This window comes from Staurois parvus, unplaced genomic scaffold (assembly GCF_062004578.1).
Source record: "Staurois parvus isolate SC_StPar_1 unplaced genomic scaffold, SC_StPar_1.0 ptg000090l, whole genome shotgun sequence".
NCBI classification, from domain to species: domain Eukaryota; kingdom Metazoa; phylum Chordata; class Amphibia; order Anura; family Ranidae; genus Staurois; species Staurois parvus.
The window spans coordinates 2,706,386-2,722,679 of NW_028317886.1; the positions used below are offsets into that span (position 1 = coordinate 2,706,386).

Sequence of the window (16,294 nt, forward strand, 5' to 3'; positions counted from 1 at the left end):
AATATTATTATTATTATTATTAAGAATTTGATTTACAGTTGCCATATATATGCATTTATTCAAAAGATCTGTAACATCAAAAACGAAATGTCTGTGTAGCTGACTGCAACACATTTGAGGTTTCCTATATACATTGTTGTGAAAAGAGTAATATTTATTTACAAATAATCTAATGCTTTTTTGTAATGATATTGTAAAGTACTGTGCAAATAATTGTATAGCTAAAAACACCCGATAAATAAATCAAATCATAATGTTTTGCTAAGAGCATTACATATAAAGAGTTAAGCAATAAGTTGGTGACCAATAAAATAATTGCAAAACAATGTAAAAAAATAATAATAATAATAATTACAAGACAAACAATTAGGAAAAATACAAAAAAAGATTACTGAAGCAAGCAGAATATAATGTGTTGTCAAAAAATTAGGATACTGTTCTTTTGATGGTGATGCAGGGTGCTATTAGCTGACCATAATCTGGATCTCACTCACATCAAGCTGACAGGTGTACAACTACCAAGCAGAGTTCTTGAGGGTGTGCCTGCATGGCTTCCATCAACAACATCTAATCACCAAAGACAGATGCTTGACAGGCATGGTCACTACAAGGTGAACTGCATCCACACAGTTTACTTGTTTTAAATCACTAAACAATTATGTTGTAAACGTAGTAAAACCTATTGCCACATTACATTACTTTTAGACATGCAAATTAATTTGTAAAACTAAATCTTGAAAAAAAAATTAAGAAAAACAGGTTACTTATTAACAATCACCCATGTGTTAAAATTGGGATTGAAATTCTCATATGAAGGAATTAGCACTATAAAACCTCGTTGGCAAAACCAGGCCAATTGTCTCAGTGTGTAGCAGTAAGTAAAGGGTTGCTTAGGAAAATCAAACTATCAAAATATATAAATATATTAAAAGCATAAAAAGGAAGTTTACAGTATAAGTATTTTATTGCCAATGCAGAACAAAGGGAGCCAGTCAGAAGAGATCACGACCTGTCCTATGTGTGAAATAGGCTGCAAAGGAGAGATTTCAGCAATGACCCTATATTCAGCAGAACATACTGCTGGTAAAGGGGGAAACAGTAAGGCATGGTATAGTACTAAACACTAAAGTTATGTTTTTACACATCTCTATTTCAGCAGAAAAATTGCCTTTAAAAACAATAGTTATGTATTTGAGCTGTCCAACCCTTGAGAGGTAAACATGACATGCTGTGTAACTATAGAAGGTGAGCTAAGTAGAACGCATGCAATACTTGAGGGATTTTAATATTTTTTTATATGCTTGTGAAATTAAACAGCTTGATATAATAAAAGTATATACGAAAGATTTAAAATTGATGTCTCAAAAAAATATAATTTTTAATAAATTATGCATGTGGAGGCAGCCATAGTAGTTAATTTCATATGGAGGTTATCTCTACATCAGCTAGCCATACACGGCTTGAACTTCAGATAGAATTCAGAATTAACCAAAATACGAGCTCCAGGTGGCCCTGTTGGCATCACCTGGTTCAAGAAATATTTTCAAATTGACTCAGCTGGATGTAAGATTCTCAGAATTCAATTAGATGCAGTCACTTTTTGGGTATTAAAGCAACCACTGTGCTGCTGCTACCTGAATAAAATAGCTGGCAGCAGAAATTCTGCCATCCACTCTCCCCTTCTACTATCTCTTTCCTGTCTTCTATATTTGTTCCAAAAGTATAAGGTTCATAACATCTCTAATTATTAAACATTATGAATAAACCCTTTGAAGATTTTGTGGACAGTGCCGTATTTTCATAGAAAAAGAGAACAAATGGTCTTTTCCCGAAATGTCACAAAATCTTGGAAAAAGAACATTCATTCCTTTTTTTTCTACATGGATTTTGCAGTTTACCTATGGGAGTTCCCTGGGAAGACAGTGGTGACATATCCTTCCCAGTAGGCAGCTGTGAGACCCTGACTACTTTCCAGTGCCAATACAAAACCAGGAAGTTGGATCACAAAAATAAAAAAAATAACTTTTATTAAAAATAGCAAAATTTACACTTGACCGATATGAATAATATAGTAAAGGTTAACATTACGCATTATAGTTACTGAATGTCTTTTTAGAAACAACTATCTAACCTAGACGGTCAGCCTTTCTCCAGTGCTTCACCAACAACGGAGTGCATGTGCAGCTGAAAACAGGCACTTCCTGGTACCATTGTCGGTGTCTGTGCAAGCAGCAGAGCAAAGGCCTGGTCATCCCCACCTCCTCCCCGCTTAGCACTGCCTCTGCCATGTTCAACCCCACCACAGTCAAGCCCAGCCCTGCCCCGTCTATGATGCCATATGTATTCTAATGAATGAGGATAAAAAAGCATCCTCACTCATGAGAGTGTTCTAACAAGAGGAAGGAAACACACCCACCACCCGCCCTACCTGTATGAATGGAGAAGCATTGTGGTTCCGAGACTGCAATGAATTATAATGAAAACAGTCGCAAACATCAGATTTAAACAAACTTACACATAGGGATGGACTTACATTGTTTACCTGATTGTGGGGAGTTATTTCAACACAGGCCTTTTCTTTTATTTGAAGTTGTTTAGGGATTAGCATGCAGAGATGCAAGCATGGGAGATTTATGTGTTTGGGATCTACTTAAAAGGTCTGCTTTAGGTGAAGTTAGTTTAAACATAGGAACCCTTTGATTCATTCAAAATGCCACATTCTCTAATTCACAATACATTTTATTACTTAAAGCGGAGCTCCACCCAAAAGGAAAAGTTCCGCTTTAAGGACTGCTCCCCTGCTCCCCATTAAGGATTGGTACCTTTGGAGGGCCGGGGGAGCAGGTATCCAAATTTGACAGGTACCTGCTCCCATTTCCGGTCCAGTCGCCTAGGCAATCAGAAACAGAAGGTGTCCTCCCTCCCTCCCTTCCTGTAGTCTTTTGGGACACGTGACAGGTCCCATAAGACTACAGGACCATTTATGAAGCGCAGCGCTACTCGCGCATGCGCAGTGGGTACCTGGCTGTGTAGCCTCAAGCTACAGTGCCCACACTGAAGATGCCGGCCTCCTGGAATCCAGAACGGCTGGTGAAATGGGCTGCAGGGGACACACCATGGTACCGAGGGACAGGTAAGTGGCTGTTTTTTAAAAGTCAGTAGCTAAAGCTTTTGTAGCTGCTTTTATTTTTGGTAGGTGAGTGGAACTCCACTTTAAAATTATCCTAAGGACCTTTAAGAAAAAGCAGATATCAGTAGAGGTATGAAAGTGGATATAAAAGGTACAAAACTAAATTCAAACATCATCAAACACTGCACTATGGTTGTTGTTAAGATCATAAAAGGAATAATGGCAATAATTAATACAAAGGAGACCACAGGCACGCAATAAAAAGCCCCAGGGCACAGGTCCTGGGTGCTAAGGGTTCAGCAACCTCTTTCATCACCAATACACACCCTTTGTTCAGCAATCTCTCTATTACTGTTTGTTAAGAATCAAGAGTCAAGAGTGAGTGAGGATCAAAGCAAACATTTTATTAAACCACAAAATGCCCTGCAACAAATAGTTTCCCAAAGCTCTCATGTGCAATAATTCACGGGGATATTGTTGTTGCAACATTGCCACAAAAGCAAATAAAAATAATAAGCATGTAATACTCTAAAACCAGCATGCATATTTAAATTTACATTAACAGTAATTAACTGAACAAGTAAATTTCACTTATAAATGGAGAAGTTCAGATCAAGGAATTTTCTTCTAATAATGAAAAAATAAGCATTTTGTTATTTTATCCCCTGGTAAAAAATTTGAAAATTAACTACCATAAATCCCCCAGTACATGGCAATCAACCAGTCAAAGCAATAGGATTTTCTGGCATTAATCCCTCTTGTTAACGTATTGCGCCAAATTTATGTGTGACACTTTTGGTTCCGACTAAGACTTGTGCGCCAAATTCAGGTAGTTTTACAATGTGCTGCTTTTACATTGTGGCGCAATGAATGCACCATATTCAAAATAAAATACCGACACGTCGCATCTTATAAAAGTGGAGCTAATTAAGACCAACTCTATTTTGGAGTACTGGCAGAAACTGGCACAGATAGATTTTGCAAACGTGTCTTGCGTGCATTCTAAACGTGTTACAGCACGTGCCAATTCAAAATACAAGTTTTTTTTTCAAGTACTAAAAGCCACCGATAGTAATCATTGTGTTCTGCCAATCGTGAAGGATTCCCCCATCAGCACAGTCAGTATCGATAGGGGAATCCCCCGGCGGAGAGCCTTTCCTATTCACAGAACACAATGATTACTGCCGGCAGCTTTTAGCACATGAAAAGCATGAAGTAATTTTCTTTCCTTCTACCTGTGGTGGAAGGAAAGAAAATTGCATAATCTATGGCCTGCTTACGAATTAACTGTCTCTAGAAGAAGATAAATATTACAGGAATTACATTTTATGTATTGTTGGGCTGCTGAAGAGCTTATTTTTATTTCTTCTCCTTTTACTTCTTTTTTTCAGAAATTTAATATGAATAATATGTATTGTAATGGATGTTACTGCCAATTCTAAAGTCCCTACAGAAGACTAAAACAAATATATGTGTATATATACAGTACTTATGCATATTTGTACCGATTTCTGTTTGGGGATCTCACGCAGTTACGTACTCAGCAACGTATTTACTGGGAGGTAATAAATGCACAGCGTATTTCCAGAGTACAATTGATTTTTAAGTCTTGCTACAACAGTGTTAAATTAAAATCACTATGATGATTTATAGCACCACAGTCTGAAGACTGCTCAACAACAACCAGTCAATATTTCTGTCAATATCAGATCCTCTAAAATGCTGTAGGCTGCATTTTTACAATGTAATCAGTCAGGTAATTACTGCTTGGAAACTTCTTGTTTGCTTCTAACACCTCCAATTGACTGTATGTGAAATACAGTGCCAAAATATGCAGGTTTCCCTGTGGTACTTGGAATATAAATAAAGTGGAAAACAATGCCACCAGTTTGGCTCAGTACCCACTTAAAAATCTTTAGAACCTTGCCTTTGAAATGGAGTCAGACCTGCCTGCTGAGCACCCATTCAGCTAGCAAAAACTGGAGAATATCAGCTCAGCCCTCCCAGCTTCAGAATAAATACAAATTATCCAGTAGGTTAGGAAATTGACTAGGTTTGGAAGCCCTAGATAGCTGTGTTAGTTGGGCTCATCCACACAGGCATACTGGAGCATATAGTAAAATGCAACCGTATCTCAGTGCCACAGGCATGGCTGTGTGTGGGTATACGCAGCTCCAAGCAGGGGCGGACTGATTATTCGAGCACTCGGGCACTGCCCGAGGGCCCGGGGTCAGTAGGGGGCCCCATGAAATTCCCCTGGTACCTTTTTATAGGCTTTTTTGTGTGTGCTTTGAGTGTGGGCAAGGACACAGTTGCCCCATGATCCCCTATTGCCCAGGGGCCCCATGAGTTCTCAGTCCGCCCCTGGCTCCAAGCGTGCCAGTGTACGCCCCTGGACGCAATCGTATCCTGTAATTCATTTGTACAGGTGTCTGTACGCAACAACTGTGGCTATCAATCTCCATATTTTACATTCCATGCCCCAGTACACCCTTGTGCAGCAGCGCCCTTATAAATTGTAAGAAAGATGTTGTTGTTCTTTGTTTTATAAGCAGTGCCGGATTTTTAAGGGGGCAAAAAGGGCAACTGCCATGAGCACCCTTTACAGAAGGGGCTTCCCTCTATACAAAAATAATATAAAACAATATTAAGAAAATGTATAAAGCAATAAAAAATAAATAATATAAATATATAATAATAAAAAAATGACTCTTTTATTAAATGTATCAAGGAAATAAAATTTTGCTTGCCATCCTCTGTAAAAGTTTTTGCTCTGGACTGGTAAATTGTATCGCATTTAAAAACTAATTTTTAGACAGCTCAAGAAAACCACTCATACACATTCTAAGCCTAGGTAAACATATATGCGGGTACAGGAATGTGTGTAAATCGCACACATTTCCCACACCCGCATGCAGCCGCACACAAAACACAATGTTTCACGGAAACCGTGTGGGGGTGCCATAAACTCTTAATTCTCTGAAAAACTCTTATAACTTTGAAAAACGCAGTGCAGTTTCCAACATATGGAAATCACATGATACAAAAACACTATGCGTTTTCCATGCAGCCACATTTTAAAAGAGGCGCAGGGACCTTTTCCCTGCAGAAAACGCATCCTATTCAAATTAATGGGTTGATGTGACCACACATCTTTGGCATGCACAGCTGCATATATGTGAACCATGCCTTAAGGAAGGTAGCCTATGACTGCATGTGTGTGTGTGCATGACTTGTGTTATGCCTTTTGAAAATGTGTAATTGTCATTGAGAATGTAAACCAATTTTGTGTATCAGCGGCCCACTGAACCTGAAGTGCCCTGCTCCCCCCAAGGTCTAAATCTGGCCCTGTTTATTAGCATATTTAAAAGAACATAATGTACTAGAATACTAGTGTTTAGTATAAAAGCATTTTCCTACACAGATTTGCTCTTAGAAGTTGCTCTGTAGGTGGCTTTTCGCAGTGCCCACTGACTTCAGTTTCTTTTCTAAAGTATGTTATTACAGCCAAAGGTACAAGGCAACATTTATATCTGGAAAAGATTTAAAGCCTCCACCAACAAATATTTTTTCACCATTTATTTAAAGGTTTGTGCTTCTTTAAAGCATGTATGAGACAAGTAGATATCCTAGAAAAGATGTTTCTTCTTTAAGAGGCTATGAGCTAACAATCCCCCCAATGAGTTCTTGATGTCCGCTGTTTTTTCCTGATCCTGCTAAAAACACAGATAATGGACGAAAGGCATGCATATCTGTGATCATAGACCTGTAACTCGATAAGTAGATGCTGTTCTAGTCGCATTAAAAAGTCATTTTTTTCAGGCAGACATTATCAAAATTTAAAGTTAATGTACAACTGATTGCATTCTGGTATTTAAAAAAATGTTCTCTTTCATATCCAGATATTAACGGTATCACTAGATGTAGCTTTGCAGCTAGACGATGCTGCTATCTGCGAGGAAAATCCTTGTGTAATCAGAGCACCTTCTCTTCAAATGGAATAGCCACACATTAAGCAGCTAATTGTATTAGATGAGGAGCAACAGTGTATTTGCAAAATTCAATTATATCAGCTTTGATGTTGCAGCACTGATTGATGTAGTGGTTTGCTGCTACTAGCATTCAACTTATAGCAAGCAAAAAGGCATAATAGTTAAGCATAGGAAAAGGCATAGAATGGAATCTGATATGGTCGGTAAAACCAGCCATAGATGGATGAAACAGGCTGAATTCAGATCTATGGGATGGCTGGTTTTATTGAAGTCGATATATCGATTGCTATCTATTAATTTTGTGTGATTACTGCCGCCAGCTATAGCAGGCGGCAGTAGTCATTGTACTCTAAGGGCTGGGAAACCTCCAGCTGTCAGAATACAATAACGCAGACGGAAAGATTCCCCCATCAACACTGGCTGTGTCAAAATGGGAATCAAGCGATTTTCTTTCCTTCAAGGAAACAGAATTGCAAAATCTAGTTTGCTTTAAAGTGTTACTAAACCCATGACCCTGCATTTGCTATATCTGGTTTCCCACAGTACACTGAACATGGAAATTTAATTATTTTAGTAAATTTAAACTGCTAAAACCTTTTCTCATTAGCAGTACATAGCAGTCTTGTGACTTCTATCAGTGTCTGGCAGAACACTGGTTAAAGCTTGTAGCCAAAGTTTTCATTCTCCCCTGATTGTCCTATGAGTCTGCAGGACCCCTAACCCTCTGTCTGGAAACTGCTGATCACATGCACCCTCCCAACAAAAAAAAACTTTCTAGCAATATACACAAAACCTTGCCCCCAAGGATCTGTGCTTTCAGCAGATAGATTGGGAACTGTGGAAGAAGGTGAGAATCAGAGAAGACAGGATCAAACAGCCTTTTTACACAAGGCAGAGTTAACCCCCTGGGTTTAACAGTGAGCATAACAAGCATGCTTTACTGCATATATGGACTGATTGTGGGTTTGATTGGTTCTGAGTTTAGTAACACTTTAAACTTGTTCTTCATTATTATATAATGTTTAGTTTGTTTAATATCCTGCCAGGTTATCAGAATCCCAGAAAAACATAGAACCACATATACGTTCTTCTGTTGGAACCTATTGCAGTCATCAAAATGACGTAATCAGGGGCAGACTGACCATTTGGAAACTCGGGCACTGCCCGAGGGCCCGGGGTCAGTAGGGGGCCCCATGAGATGCCCCTGGTAGGCTTTTTTGAGTTTGGGCAAGGACACAGGGGCCCCATGATCCCCTATTTCCCGTGGGCCCCGTGAGTTGTCAGTCCGCCCCTGGACGTAATGCTTTTTGAACAGTACATGTATAAAGTATGTTATGCTGTAGACCAGGGGTGTCAAACTGGCGGCCATCCAGCTGTTGCGAAACTAGAAGTCTCATCATGCCTCTGACTTTAGGAGTCATGTTTATAACTGCCAGCCTTGCAATGCCTCATGGGACTTGTAGTTTGGCAACAGCTGGAGAATTTTCATAAAGAAGACGATCTGTTAATACAACTGTCCTTCATTACTAATGCAACCCTAAACTGTCCTTCTTTAAAAAATAAATGATTGATGATCTATAGGTGGGGAGAAGTTAAATTTCTAATACAGATGGAGAATGTTGTATATAATTATTTACAAAAAGGAAATGAAATCAGCCCTAAAAGTTTCAACACATGTCTAGAGTTCATCAATCTGTTACGTTCGCATACGTCATTTTACTTTATCATGTGCCAGTTTGACATGATCTTCCTATGAGAATAATGTGATGACTTTGCTAATATACAGATGATGTTGTCTTAAACATTTTTTAATTCTTCTCCTGTTTTCTCAGCACTGCACTAGATGTTAAATGGAAATACTGCCACCTGTAAAAAATCTTCTTCTTGGCAAGGCTTATTGTAGAGATAGAATTATTTTTTTTTGTTTCTTTTTATGAGCATAGTCCTAAGGGAGACTAGTACATCTCACACCCTTTGCTCTTAAATCTGGGTCTTATTAAACACTCATACCAAACTCTCCTTTGAGACAGGAGATAGTTGCTGTTGCTGGACATATTTTTCTGAACTTTCAAACATCTTATAAATTCATCTTGTTGCTGAGGTAAGTGTTTTTAAGAGTTTTTATCAGGGTCTGTTTGAACATCAGGCTTTTCTCAAGATGGATTGCAAAACAAATATCATGTTCTAATGGTTTTTGTATCTCTACTCCTCCCAAAACTAGATGAATTAATGTAGTGGTGCAGACATTTGGAAGCAGTGTACACCTACGGACCTAACCCATGCTATCATATCAGTTTCCTGGTCAGGCAATCTTAGCATACGGTTTGGTTTTGAACTGGCCCTTACACAAGATCTGAGCATAGATATATTTTTTTAAGCAATTCACCGATTGAAAACAGAAATTGATATGCACGACATAGACACACCATAGAAATATTCTTTAAATAATAACATTAGGAAATTGTAGGTGTATGTCATGCATTGACATTTTTCACTTCCTACAAGATTTAATTTTTGACATTATTATTTAATGAATTTAGGTTTAGTTTACTTAAAGGGTTATAGTTTATAAGTTTTTTTTATTGTTAAGCTATAGATATAGGGGTGATCACTTACATTAAAGGTTCTGGCTTTAATGCTGACCTAAAGGACTTCTTCACAGAGTTCCAAATAGGTAGGTTAAGAAGAGAAAAGTCAGCCAGTGACTCAAAGTTTTGAGGAAAGCATCCAAAATGATAACCTTATAAAAGGTTATGATTATTCCATCAATGACAATATATTAAAACAATGTATAATAAATGTTTTTATATTGATGTGATCTGTGTTCAGATATATAGATCTATAGAAAGCAGGAGAATGTGGTTTCAGCACCTCCAGCACTGAATGTACTGTATGCAATGGCAAGGGATGTGCTGGAGGGTCTATTGATGCAAGCTGCTTAGGGATACATTGTCACTGTGCAGGATATATCTATTGTTGCTGAGGAGGTCCATTGTTGCTGATGGAGGATATATTGTTTCTGGAACGGATCTACTGTTGATGGAGTGGTCTATTGTTGCTGACTGCTGTATGGTCTATTAATGCAGGCTGCTGGGAGATCTTGCTGCTCACGCAAGTGCAGGGGCGGACTGACCATTTGGAAACTCGAGAACTGCCCGAGGGCCCGGGGTCACTAGGGGACCCCATGAGATGCCCCTGGTACATTTTTCATAGGCTTTTTTGAGTTCGGGCAAGGACACAGGGGCCCCATGATTCCCTATTGCCCGGAGGCCCCATGAGTTTTCAGTCCACCCCTGCTCAAGTGTGTCCATTTCTCTCTCTCTCTCTCTCTCTCTCTCTCTCTCCCTCACAGCCAGGTGCCAACTGTTTCCTCTTCCTTTTCAGAACTCCTCTTGCATGTGAAACCCCTTCAGGACCAGAGTCCCTGTAATCAGGGTTTGTCAGTTCTTGCCACCCAAAACTCTTTAAATCTCCAAAATTCTGGGTCCCTAATAAGGAACGAGGAATCCAGGAATCCAAAAGTAGTCCACTCTTTACCAACCAGACTACCACAAAACCCTTCACCCTGCATTGACGAGAACCCCTGAGTACTCAACAATAACTGCAAGCCATCTTCTTTAAAGGGATTACAACCCAAATAGTGAACTATTTTACCTACATTTTTAATTCTTAGCTAGTGCTATGACTCTAACAACCCGGCCCACATGGCATAACTAGGCAGATGAAAACAGAAAGACAGAAATACAGATGGACAGATAGGCAGGCAAAAAGACAGATAGGTTCTAGGTATAGTTGTTTCACAAAGTTTTTTTGTTTTTTTTTTTTTTTTTTTTACAATATGTGGAAGCTAAACGTTACTAATCTAAATATGAAAAAACAGATACAGTATCTGTCATCCCAGTGTTCTACATACTTAAAATATCTCACAATTAAAACATTGAGAGAACACGTTCTGTTCAATCTGCTGAGCAGATGACAAAAGTTAAATATTCTTATTCCTATCCATATAGCAAAATATGCTGAGAGGCTTTGCTACAGTTTATAACATTTGACAGAAGCAGCCTGTCAAAAAAATAAGATTTATGTAGGCTACTAAAGCTGTCAGGGTTGAGAAGTTGACTGAGGACTGAGTGTTTTATTGAGTTTGATTCTCTTCCATATAATGAGTATCCAGTAATAATTAACAGCACAATCATGTATACTCAGTGGCTACTGTTTTTTGCTTCCATCTACAGGTTTTACATTATTCTGGGCCTGATGCCACATGCAGCTTGAATTTACCTCTTTGGAAAGAGTAGGCTAGAAAACCGACATTTGGTTCAGTGTGCACGGTATCCAGTAACCAGAGTTCCTTTTTATGGCAAAATGTGAAGTGCTCTCATCCACATAGTTATTATAGTCCAACATATGTTTCTTACAATAAGCCATATGTTCTGAAGATCATATGGCAGACATTTTTTTCAGGCCCTGCAGTAGTCATTTACCTTAACAAGCGTATCAGCAAGATAATTTCTTCCTAGATTTTCAGAATGTTGTGATTTCACTACAGAAAACAATCAGCACATTCAATGTTATATAAAACAATTAGTGTAATGAGGCAAACATGGTCATAAATTCAAGGTTTAACTACAGCCAAATCATTTACTTTAAAATTTGGCTGGAGTGGGGAACAGTTAAAACTTTTCTGGATTTCAATGTCCCTATGTTATTTCAATGTCCCTATCAAAGAAATGTTCCTTTACTTTTTGCTGGCCATCTGTCACAGGAATAGGAGCAAAGAGTACATTTTCCTAATGGAGTCAAACTGCTATAAAACCTGGTTAAAGGTTTTTAAACATCCCCTACTGTACAAGTAAATCATGTTTTCATTGCCTTTTAGGTCCCTGCTGGGTAGATTTCCCTTCACTTCCTATTCTGTTTTACACCCATCAAAGTTAGAAAGTGAAGATAATCTTTCGAATAGGGACACAGACAGCAATAAACACCCAATAAACTCTTCCTGACTCTATTCAAGTCTACTCTTGGACTTTAAGATGTTAATCAAATAAGCAGGCATGTTCCAACTTTCTTGACCAATTTGCTCATTCAAGGTTGACTGTATATCTGAAGAAAAAGGTGCATGAAGGAAGCAGAAACAAATGGTTATTCCCAGAGTGAAAGAAAAATGACTTGTCACTGTATGAACCCATCTTTCCATTTACTAGTTAGAGTGGTAGCACAGTGGGTGTCCACTACTGCTACAAACATCTAGATCCAGGGACCTTTATCTCCTACTAAACCCCCACCTTAAGTCGGCCATAGACAGATCCAAATTCAGCAGGTTCAGCAGGAACCAGAAGAATTTTAATCTATGGGCAGACCACCAATCAACTTCAGTGCAACCAGTCTGCCGGGTTTTTTTCTGCGATCACTGCCGATTTCTCTTTCTTGATCTTAAGCAAAAATAAGGGTTCATCCAGGGTATACATACAGGATTGTAGGACAATCTTTCACGGTACCTGTGGATCTTAAAGGGAATATGTCAATACAATTCCATCATGCACACATATACAGATAGAGGATGGGTTTTCCTGTGCAGTGTCTAGTGATAATGCTGCTCCTCCACAGAGTGAGCACTGTCAACCTAAGACAGGAAGGGTATTACTGGCAGGATCACCAGGTGTTAATAAAGGGAAAAAACCCTGAAAAACTACAACTAATTAGGCTACAACATATTAGGGCTTTTAAACTGCAATAAATTAAAGGATAGGTTCACCTTTTGGAACATGTAACATGCTCCAGCTCCAGCAGCTAGTTCCTTCAATCCCTGGCTCAATGTGACAGCGGGTAATGGATCTTCTCCCTGCACCCGCTGCCACAATTCAAAAGCAGTGCGGCTCTGCCCACGCGCCCACAGTTTCCTGTGAATGCATGATCTACAACTACCGTAGTTCTTCATGACTTCCTAGTCGGTTCCAGATGATTATATACAAAGCTCCCAACAAAAAAACAGAGCACCACATAGTATAATACCTTAAAATTCAAATAATTTATTGAAAACTTACATCTAGACACCTAGGAACAAGATTAATCACTTGCCCTCCAGAGGATTTACCCCCCTTCCTAAATAGACCATTTTTTGCGATATGGCACTGCGTTATTTTAACTGACAGTTGCGTGGTCATGCAACACTGCACCCAAATGAAATTTATGTCCTTTTTCCCACTAATGAAGCTTTCTTTCAATGGTATTTGATCGTCTCTGGGGTTTTTATTTTTTGCGCTATAAACATAAAAAGACGGCCAATTTTGAGAAAAAAAAACAATATTTTTGACTTTTTGTTAATAAACATGTCCAGTAAAAAAATGTAAAAAAATCAAATTTCATCATAAATTTAAGCCAAAATGTATTCTACTACATGTCTTTACTAAAAAAAAAGGGTTAACTGTGTGCTGTTTTACTGTATACTGTGTGTGTTTTACAGTGTAAGCACATTGCTATGCAGCGCAATACAAAGCAGCATACTGGAGCTGACAGGGGAGAGATCTGTATTGTTTACATAGAGACCTCTACCCTGTCAGTGATACTCAGCGATCGGCGGGTGCCGGCGGGGAACCGGTGATCGACAGCTGAAGCCACCAATGGCACATGCCCCCTACCCGGAAATGCAAAATTACATATATATATATGTGATTTTGCACAGCCTTGCTGCCCTGTAGCAGTATTTCTGCTATAGGGCAGTGGGCAAGCGGTTAAAAGCACTTTTAAATCACGCATCTTCCCTCAAAAGAAGTCATCTTTATGACGGAACGCTTTTACAGGCAAAGTCAGGCCTATCTGAGGAGGTCAGAGGACAGTGCTCTGAAAGTAAGAGATATACACAGCCGCCTGTATGATTGACAGTGATCCTAGTGTTGCAGGAGAGAGTAGGACACCACATTATGTGCATGATCTACTGTACACATGCTTTTAATCTTGTTCTTATGAGAGATATAAGTTTTTAATATATTTTTTGAATAAATTGCAGCTGTATTCAAAAGGAAATAAATTTCAACAATGGTGGCACTTACAACCAAAGGTGATATGCTGAAAAATTATCTATGCCATATACTATAGTTTAGTAGCAGGTTTAAAACTAGTCCCATCATAGAATTTATTTTAAATTACACAGAAATTTCAACTGCAATTTTGTGTTTAAAAAGCAAAACCTTTTTAATTAATTCCTTTTACGAGGCATTCTAATCTCTGTTGTTGTAATTGCTTATCTTGCAGAAAACTATAGCTCTTGGCAGATTGCCGCATTTCATAGTCAATACATTTATAGAAAGAAAAGAAAAAAAAGATGGAAATTGGATGAACAGATTCTGGCATTGTTTTTGCTTGAACAATAACCTATTAGTAAGCAAATCTATATCAGCTTTCTTTGTTAGGAAAGAAAGTGCATGGCTTTGTACAATATAGGCAGCAGGGGATGGCAGAAAACCTTTTTTTTTTTTAATTATTATTATACAGGATTTATATAGCGCCAACAGTTTGCTCAGCGCTTTACAATATAACGGGAGACAATGCAGCAACAATACAGTTCAATACAAGAGGGTTAGGAGGGCCTGATCCTTGGAGCTTACAATCTAGGATCAAAGTAAAATAAGAGGTGAACATATCACTGCTAGATTTATGTTACCATGCTATACAATACTGTGCATCAAGGACTGTTGCCCATTGTCTAGAAGACAATTTGAATATGTTCTTCACATTTTGATAATTTAACCACCTTAATATCATACACTTTCACCCCTATCCTGCCTAGGCCAATTTTCAGCTTTCAGCGCTGTCACACTTTGAATGTCAATTACTCAGTCATGCAACACTGTACCCAAATGAAATATTTATAATTGTTTTGATACATAGAGCGCTTTCTTTTGGTGGTATTTAACCACCACTAAATTTCTTTTTTTTGGCTATAGAAATAATAAAAATAATGTTGTAAAAAAAACAAATTTTTCCTTGTTTCTGTTATAACATTTTGCAAATAAATTATCTTTCTACATAAATTTAGGGCAAAATGTATTCTGCTACATTTCATTGTTAAAAATAACCCAAATCAGTGTATGTTATTTAGTCTGTGTGAAAGTTATATAATCTATAAACTATTGTATACATATCTGAAGATTGATCAATCCTGATATACTGACATCTAATTTCTTGAGGCCTTAAAATACAAGGACAGTACAAATAGCTCCTTCTTGAAAAGTGGACAGTTCAAGGTATTTAGTAAGAGGCATAGTGATATTTTTTTAAGTCGTAATTTTTGCCACTTTTTTGGAAAAGAAATTAAATAATATTTGTTTTTTTGACACTTTTTTAAAATAAACTATCACCAGAGCATTACATTGTCATCTTATGACAGGTGTGGCGGTGATCAGGGATACTGACTGATGACAGTATGTAAAAAAAAAATTTTTTTTCAAATTAAATAAAAAGTTTTTCTTTTTTTAAATTTTTTTTAATATACTGTGACCGGAGCAGTGCAGAGTTACCATAGTGACACTGTATTGCTCTGGGGAGGCGAGATTTTATTTTACACTATGATTGCTTATAATAATGATGATAGTTGTTATAAACAATCATTTTTATGAATTCATTGCCAGCATACATTATTGTGATAGCTGTTATTGGCCACAGCTATCACATGGTACAGATGTCCTGTGATTGGCCCTGTGTGTACCAATCACAGAGATCACCAAATAGTACACAATGAATGGCTATGAATGAAAGCCATTCATTTTTGTACAACTGTCATGTGATCGCTGTGACTGGTCACAGCAATCACATGGTACCGGGACAACAATCTGTCATCCGCTTTGTCAAGTGAACACAGCAGGTGAAAGATCGTGTTGCAGCATGGCTGCTAGGGCACGTGCAAGGCACATGACTGGGAGGACGTCATATGATGTCCACCCAGGATGGGAAAGCTCCCACTTGGCTGTCATTTGTCTATAGGCCAGGCAGGAAACAGTTAATATGGTCAGCATAAAATAAATAAATATAATTCCTTGTCTTCCACAGACTTACACAAACTGATATTAGAAGTTTCAATCATACAAAGAAAGCCACAAGGCAGGCTGTTACTGCTGCCCAGAGAGGAGAAGAGGTGGGAGTGGCCAGTGATGCTTTTTCACAGGAGAGATCCTCA

General features: G+C 38.2%; 1 protein-coding gene across 2 annotated transcripts in view; it reads right to left on the bottom strand.

Moving 5' to 3' along the window:
• The window catches only part of TLL1 (tolloid like 1), a 197,041-nt gene that overhangs the window by 122,367 nt on the left and 58,380 nt on the right, over positions 1 to 16,294 (bottom strand). The window lies entirely within an intron of this gene.